General features: G+C 35.1%; 1 pseudogene; it reads right to left on the bottom strand.

Moving 5' to 3' along the window:
- Nucleotides 1-1,480: 1,480 nt before the first annotated feature.
- The window catches only part of LOC122086881, a 15,009-nt pseudogene continuing 8,128 nt past the window's right edge, over nucleotides 1,481-8,361 (bottom strand).

Here is an 8,361-nt window from a genome sequence, read left to right as displayed (position 1 = left end):
GGTCGCCAGCAAAAAGGTTTGTTTGTTTTCTTTATCCTAATCTTTCGAGTTTTGCCGTGCTAAGGTTCTCTCTCTCTCTCTCTCTCTCTCTGTTTTTCCACCAGGTTCGGCTGAAGTTTTTTTTTTTTCTATGTTTTTTCTCTGTGCTTCGTCCCGGTTCAGCTGAAAGTAGAGCTGAGTTTCTTTTCTTTCTCTGATTTTTCTCACTTTTTTTTTTCCTGATGTTTCTCTGTTCCGCTCTTCTAGCCTTTTGAAGAATTGAAAGTACTCTTCGTCCCCTCCAACTGGTTCAATCCATGCTCTAAGGGCTGCTTGTTTCCATACTTTATTGATTCACTGCTCAAAGTTAGGTTGTGAGTTAGGTTTTCTTCTTCAAAAATTTTGGGAATAAAATCTTTAAGGGCAATTTCGGCACTCCCCTATTTTTAAGGGTAAAATGGTATTTTAAAAAAATATGAACTGCTGATATCATCATTCTTGGTATATTCTGTAATGTTGACTGACGGCAGGGGGTCCGAGTCCAATTTGGTGAAAGAGAGGGGGTGTCCCTATAATATTGGCATTCTCCAGGGGGTGGCGTTGTAAATTACCCTTACAATAATGTATTGTAACCGGGCTTATTTACCCATTCTATACCACTAACCAACATTTAAGATAGAAAGCTTTTTGTAATTACCGCCTCTGCCCTTTCCTCTCTCCTAACCATTTAAGTTTACAAAAGCCCTTTTGAAATATGATCAATACAGTAATTAATTAATGTTAATCTTAAAAACCCATTTAAATATTGGGCACTTGGCAAGGTGGAGCCTAAATACCAAAAAAAAAATACCCACCACCCACAAATGATTATAACTTGAGCCCAAAATTCTCAAACCTGAGCTTGCCTCACCTCATCTCTCTCAGGCTAAGCCTGAGTTAGTCAGCCCATGGACCGAGCCAGTTTGTTAAATCCCAACCTAGGTTTGGTGATATTTGGTTTGGGCTGAGACAGATACTCGCAGAACTTTTCAACAAAAGTGGCCCAAATATTGGGCACCTGGCAAGGTGGAGCCTAAATTTTATCTCTAATTAGATCTTAATACCTTTTAGTCACATTTCAGAATTTAAACTTAAGGTTGTATTTGGTAGTCAAGAGGAAAAATAAATAAATAAAGGAAAGAAAAGAAAATAAAAATGATAAGAAAATTAAAAGATTATTTCTATTTGGCTATTAAGAAGGAGAGAAAGAAGATTTTTTTTTTTTTTTTTATTCGTTTTTTCTTGTGTCTTGGGGAAGGCTTTTTCTTTTTTTTTTTCCTGAAGCAAAAGAAAACTTTAGCTTTTCTTTGTGAATTTTGAAATTCAAAAAAAAAATAGTAATTACAATGTCAACCATGCTAGTATTATAGGAACACTCGATCTTTTTCATCATATTAGACTTAGACCCTCTACTATCAATGCTGTTATGTAAGGAGTTGAAATGAATATTGTACCTTTTGGACTAAAACAATTTCATCTTCTTCACCTGCACCTTCGTATCCAACTGTACCGCCAACAGTATCCCTCCCTTCTTCATATCCGACTTCAACGACGACGTCGACGAGGGATCTTCACAGGTGCTTGTCACCGTTGTCCTCGTAACAGTAGTGTTTTTGGTGTCGTGGGTATACGCGTCCTTAGAGGTGGTGACGTTGAATTGCGGGATCCGGCTTGCCGTCACAGAGAAAGTGGGGCGGTGAGGGTGGTAGAGGACTCATATGATGGTGCCGGCGATGGCTGTGAGCAGGATAAGAGCGATGATGAATAGAGAAAACAAAAAACCAGCAGGAGCAGCAGAAGACGACGAAGAAGAAGGTGAAGATGAAAGAAAGAAAAGAATAGAAGAGGGAATTGTAGAGGGTGATAAGTCATAAGTGGCGGTCAAACATTTTCCGCCATTAAAGGATATGGGGAGAGAGAGAGAGAGAGAGAGAGAGAGAGAGAGGTGTGCTTGGGATTTGTCTCCTGTAACCTCTGTTATTATTCTTTTATGTTGGGTTCTTGGAGTCTCATCTTGGCCTTGGGGCAGAGAGAGAGAGAGAGAGAGGGTTTAATCTCCTGATATAATTTCCCTGTAATAATAAATGTACAGTCACGCCGGTTCAAGTGGCAGCGGCCAGGTCCATGGATGATCACCTACACGTGTGAAGATCACGATTCACTCATTCTCCATGAATCAGAGACTATTAGTACTGGATGACCGAAATGTAAGTGCGGTGACCGTAACAATCTTCACGACTCTCTCTGGTCTCTATTACTTAAATAAATCTCAAATTGATAAAACGAAGGGAGATTAGTGTTGAAAGTTAAGATAGGTTGGCGATGGGGATGGGGATGGGGATGGGGATGGGGATGGGGATGGAGATGGAGATAGAGAGTTATTAGATGGGTATTTTAGGTACTTCAAATTTCGTAAGGGTATTTTGGTATTTAAAAAAAAATATAACAGTTGACATCAATATATAAGGTATATTCTGTATCAGTGATTGACAACAGGGGTCTAAGTCTAATTTGATGAAAGAGAGGAGGTGTTCCTATAATATTGGCATTCTCCAGAGGTGACACTATAAATTACCAAAAAAATAAAAAATAAAATCTTGGTTCAAGACATACCAAATATAATGAGAATTTCTTAAATTAAGAAAATAGTAAAAATTTTGTACTTTTCTTCTTTTCTTTTCTTGTTTAATTACCAAGCATAGCCTAATGAAGTTTATACAGGGTAGAACTTTGGAGAGTTGTGACAATGAGAGAGCGCATAGTAGTTAATGGAGCACAATAAATCGGGATATTTGACTGAATTTGAATATGGAATTTGGCATATGCCTAATCCAATCCATGTGTTTTCTATCATATTTTTAATAGCCACATCATCTTCTTTCTTTTTTTTTTTTTAGGGTGAAAACAGCATCTTGGCACAATAAAAATTAGCCACTTTGATAAGCTTATAAAATAATGTCTAGAATGAGATTTTCTCATATGTAGAGGTAATCTTCTATACCACATTATTCAAGGTGTATGGAACAGTTTCCTTGATTAGAGAGAGTCGAATAAACCTGCATTGGAGAGAGTGTGTTAGCATAAACCTGCATAAATTAGGATGTGAGAGAACGTGAAAATCATCTTCACAGTATCAACCTGAGATCTTCTTGCCAAATGGAAATTTAAAATGGTGGTAAAAAGGGAGTGTACGTACCATCAATTATGCATGCAACATGCACAACATGTACTTTAGATCACAACCTAAAATGCATCATCAAAATTAGGTAGGAAGACTAAAATTAAAAGCCTCACATTCACCAAAGTAACTCTAAAGATATGATTAATCAAGTAAAATATATATAATGATGGATATTTTCAAGAATTCTCATTATCTCGTGATATTATGACATTTACCCTTTCATCATTTTCAAGAATTATCATTATCTCGTGATATATAAACCTTTGCCCTTTTACCTAACTCATTTTGTTCATATAAACTTCAAAACACCATATACAGTATTTATTTTGCTTCCAAAATTAGCAATGACGTAAACAAAAACAGAAACAAGGTAAGAAAGAGCATGACTTCAAATGCCACTGATGCGTGTTTCAAACCAACTACTATGCATTTATTAGTATAAATAATTCCTAATTCAAAAGGCGTTAAGTAATCATGATTTTTTTATTATTTGATTGGGGGTAAATAGAAATTGAAATTTACAAGTTTGAAAAAACTCTAAGCCTAAACTTAATTTTCGATTCAATATTAAACGACTTGTTTCTATTTTGATTCTAAATTGACATCCTTACTTGAAGGAAAATTTAGTTTAGACTTATTTAGCCAAAAATTGTTAGTCTTAGACTGGAGAAAGTTTTCCTTCGATTACGTGAAGGGTTCGCCCACAATCGATCTAAGGTCATGTTTTCCCATCGGACCCCCATATATGTTGATGGTCTGAAATACTCTTTATTGTTACTTGACACTCAACCAAGCCCAAAGATACACTCGGCAAAAGGAATTCAAAAGCTTATGTTTGGATGACAAGAAAAGGAAAATATAATGCTCTATAGACCTTCTTATCTCTCTTCAATTTCTTCTTCTTATTCTTTTTCATTTATTTTCTTGCCTTTTAAACATAACAAGGAAAACTGAGTTGTTAGACTTTTGACCCGCTATCCGCTCTATCAACCTATAATATTTTACCTGATCGTATGGTAATTAATGTTAAGTTTTAAAAAATCCTTTTAAAATATGGTCAATCCAGTAGTTAATGTTAATCTTTAAAAAAACCCATTTAAATACTAGAATACAAAGGCATGTTTTTAGCTTTCCACATTGGACTATGTTGGACTAAATTAATTAATATTCTTTAGATCTCAATAGATGTTCTAGCTAGTTTACTCATATTGGAAGATCTTTCCCAGTTCTAGAAGCTATTAGCTGACCAGATTGAGGAGGCCATATATTTTGTTTGGGAAATATTTTTCATGAAATTAAAATAATATTTTCTCACACATATAGAGTTTTTTTTTTTCTATCTTATGTTGTGACCATGTGGACTCTATATGGATGATTTCATTCTCCCACGTCATGTTATTGTGGTATGCGGAGTCCTCCTACACTATAATCAAAAGGCACTATCCCATCAGGTTAGATGATTCTAACATAAAAATGCAGTGGCTAAAAGAGTACACAGAAACATCAATAAAAATGAGATTTTTCCATTTCATGAGGGCAGAAAGATCATTTTGCAGTCTGCTGGGCACATAATATTTTTTTTCCATGTTTATATTGGTGATTAAATTATTAAAATCGATCCTGATTAAGATAATTATGAAAATCAAAAGCTCAAATCGGTCACTCATATCTGAAAACCCAACCATCAGGTTAGAATAATCCTAAAATCAATTGGATCAGCAGAATGCTTATTCCAACTTTTTAAACAGCGATCCAGCTGGCCAGCTGGCTGGCTGGCTGGCTGGCTGGCTGGCTGCAGATGGTGGCCAGCATAATCCACAATATTAGGTCACTTTGTTGGTCTAAAGTGCAAGTAGCTAGATTGTCATATAATTAATCAGTAATATAATCACTATTTAATTGGAAAGGTGGACTGTTCTTAATTTAAAAATGTGCTTATGTAATTTTTTTTCTTTTTTTTGTTTTGGGGGGATTCATGGTCAGCACTTCAGCTATTTTTAACAATAGAATCACGCAAAGGTGCCCATTCATGCATCCTCTTGCTTAGGGGTGTCAATTCCTAAATCAAACCAGTAAAATCGGTCGGATCAAACCGATAACAACACGGACTGAACTAAATCGAAGCCTTATTGGTTTGGTTTGGTTTGGAGTATTGCAATCCCAAAACCAAACCTAACCGCACCAAAACCGGATGAACCCGAAACCAAATCAAAACCGGCTCAAAACCCAGACCGAAACTAAAACCAAACCGGTAAGAAACCGAAACACTCCAAAATTTATTAAAAAATCAAAATTTGCCTAGTTTTGTATACATTTGTATGGAAAGTCGAATCCAAACTGGACCAAAAATCAAAACCAACCTGGTTACAAATCGATTTAAGAAACCGAAGACAAACCGAAACCAAACAGAAACTGGAATTTCCTTATTGGTTCGGTTTCGATTTCAACTTTCTCATATCGAAAACCGACTCAACCTGGACTGAAATCGAGCCAGACCGACCGATTGACACCCCTACTCTTGCTTATGGACAATGTCACAAAAACGTTAGAGAAGTCATATTTGGTTGTATGGTTAGAAATATGGGAAAAGATTCTTTGAGCTGATTGTGGAAGGTACACTAGCATCTTCCCATTTGTTCCTTTCAGACCTTATAATTGCAAGTCTTTTGTACTAGATTGCTCTTTATTGATATTATATTAGTATCGAATATAGTGATACCAATATGTATTGACGAATATGATATAGATATTTTGAACCTGCAGGCTCCCATATTTTTGAAGTACTTGTAAAAATTATTTCGTAAGGTTGATTGTTTTTTATTATGCTTTGCCATTCTTCATTGGTGTGCTTCCCAAATTCGCTTGCATAATTTTTACCCAAAAAAAAATTGCTTACTTAGAGAACTTCTTTCTATAAATATTATAAAGTTTTAATTTGTTGTTGATATCCCTTTAAAAAAGGAGGGGAAATACTTATTAAAAATAACAAAAATTGGCAAACAACAACATGTGGGATTCACTTCATAAAAAATTTATTTTGTGTCTATTGAGACACACACTCCAAAGGGTTCCCAATCACCGAATACTCACTTCACCGGTACAGTAGTTACAGAGGATGTTGATGCATAGAATTCTGGTAGGACTAATTAGAATTCTACCTCTTTTTCTTTTCCTCTCTTTTGATAGAGCTGGACCCCACTAAAAATTATATATTTCATTATTTCGTTCCATTTATTTTTCTTGTCAACTCAAGCTACAACATATGGGATCTATTTTACAAATTTCTCACCCCTTTTTATCTATCAAACAAACGGAGCCTAAGGAAAAATGTTAGTTGCCAAGGAAGGATACATTATCACGTTTCTCTTATCTCATTTATTTTCATATGAAATAATCTTATTACCCTCTAAAATACGATAATTTAATCGTATCTCATTGGTGTGCTTTTTTTAATTACATCGCTCGCTTAGACAACTCTCTCCTAAAGTTTGATATACAATGTAATATATTTTATTTTCGTTGACATAAAAAAGTAATATCATATTTTCAACAAACTTAACACGTGGCAAATATAACGAGTTAATACAGCCAATTACAGCCCTTGATGTGCATGACTTATATGGATTTTTTTTTTTTTTTTTTTTGGTTAGGATGACTTATATGGATTTGAATAGTCCAATTGATTGGGTCACATGTTCTTCTTAGCTGTGAACATAAACTTTCTTAGCTGTGAACATAAACTTCCAAAGCGCGTTTCTTCAAAGATATAGATAGGCCATGCCAGTTGGCTTTTAGGAAGCATTGTTTAATTTTATATTTAGATATCTGATTACAGCCCCACATAGAGGAACATGGTGCGGTGGTGAGGTTTTTTCAAAAACAATAATAAGAATAATAAATTAATGAAATTTTTTAACAATTATTTTTTTGGAGTAAGGTTTTCTAGTAAAGGAGACATGGGGCAACGTGGTCTACAACAGTAGATCAGAAAGATAAAATATTTTATTTTTTATAATATAAAGTGTTTGAAATACTTTTAATATTAAACTTTTATTGATTCTCTAACAAGCAAACATTTTTTTTATATATATATTCTTTAAGCAAGCGACATTGATAGAATACATCAATAATATGTAATAAAATGATATTTTAGAGAACACAGATGTTATTTAAGTGAGGAAGAAAGAAATAGATATAAAAACACTTAGAGGGTGTTTGGTTCAGTAAATCTTTGGGATGACATTCTTTAGAATGATAATTCTTAATTTTTGGAGTTATTTGGTTTCACTAGGATGACCCTCATAAGTGAGCATCATACTTCCCATGAATGACTATATTACAAAGGATGTGTTTCAATTCTGAGTTTACCTCAACACTTAAACTCAGATTTGAGTAACATTTTTACCACTTAGTATAAAAGGAGAAAGCGGAAAGGCGTTCTCTACGAAAACCAATATCTCAACCCGCAAGAAACATGTACTAGCCTTAAGGCAACCAAACGATTTTTCAGAAAGAAACATAATTCAGAAGAATGTCTATTAAAAGATTGACATTCATATCCGATACATACACCATTTGATTTACCGAACCAAACACCCCCTTAACTTACCTGGCTCGATGAACCTTTTTCCTTTCTTTTACAAATCAAGAATCCTAATATATATATATATATAGGGACAAAGTCTTGAAAGCTAGCATGACACCTTGGAATCAGGTGTGCTAGCAAATGTAGACTGTTGGATTAGATAGACTACATCAATATCGTTGGGATACCTGTTGTCTTAGGTAATTTACCCAGCCTAGACATTGTACGGTCACTCTTCTTTTCCCTCACTTGCTTCGGGCATTTCCCATCCTTATAGCCGTTGCCGTTGCCATTACCACTACCGTAGCAGCTGCCATTGCCACTGCCACAGCTGCTGCCAAGGTAGAAGAAAGCCCGGAGGGAGAGAGAGAGAGAGAGAAGAACAATAAAAACCAGAAAAAAAAAAAGAAGAGAACTGAGCTCAACCTAGACAGTGGCAGTAGAAAATTTCCAACATGTTCGGTGCTCTTTCTCTCTCTCTTTCGCTTCTCTCACCAAAGGGCCAAATGAACGGGGATTAAATTGATGGTAGAACAGTCGATGGTGAGGAATAGCAAAAATCATTAAAAAAAAAAAA

The sequence above is a fragment of the Macadamia integrifolia genome, chromosome 8 (assembly GCF_013358625.1).
Source record: "Macadamia integrifolia cultivar HAES 741 chromosome 8, SCU_Mint_v3, whole genome shotgun sequence".
In the NCBI taxonomy this organism is placed as follows: domain Eukaryota; kingdom Viridiplantae; phylum Streptophyta; class Magnoliopsida; order Proteales; family Proteaceae; genus Macadamia; species Macadamia integrifolia.
This window is presented reverse-complemented; position numbering and strand designations above follow the sequence as displayed.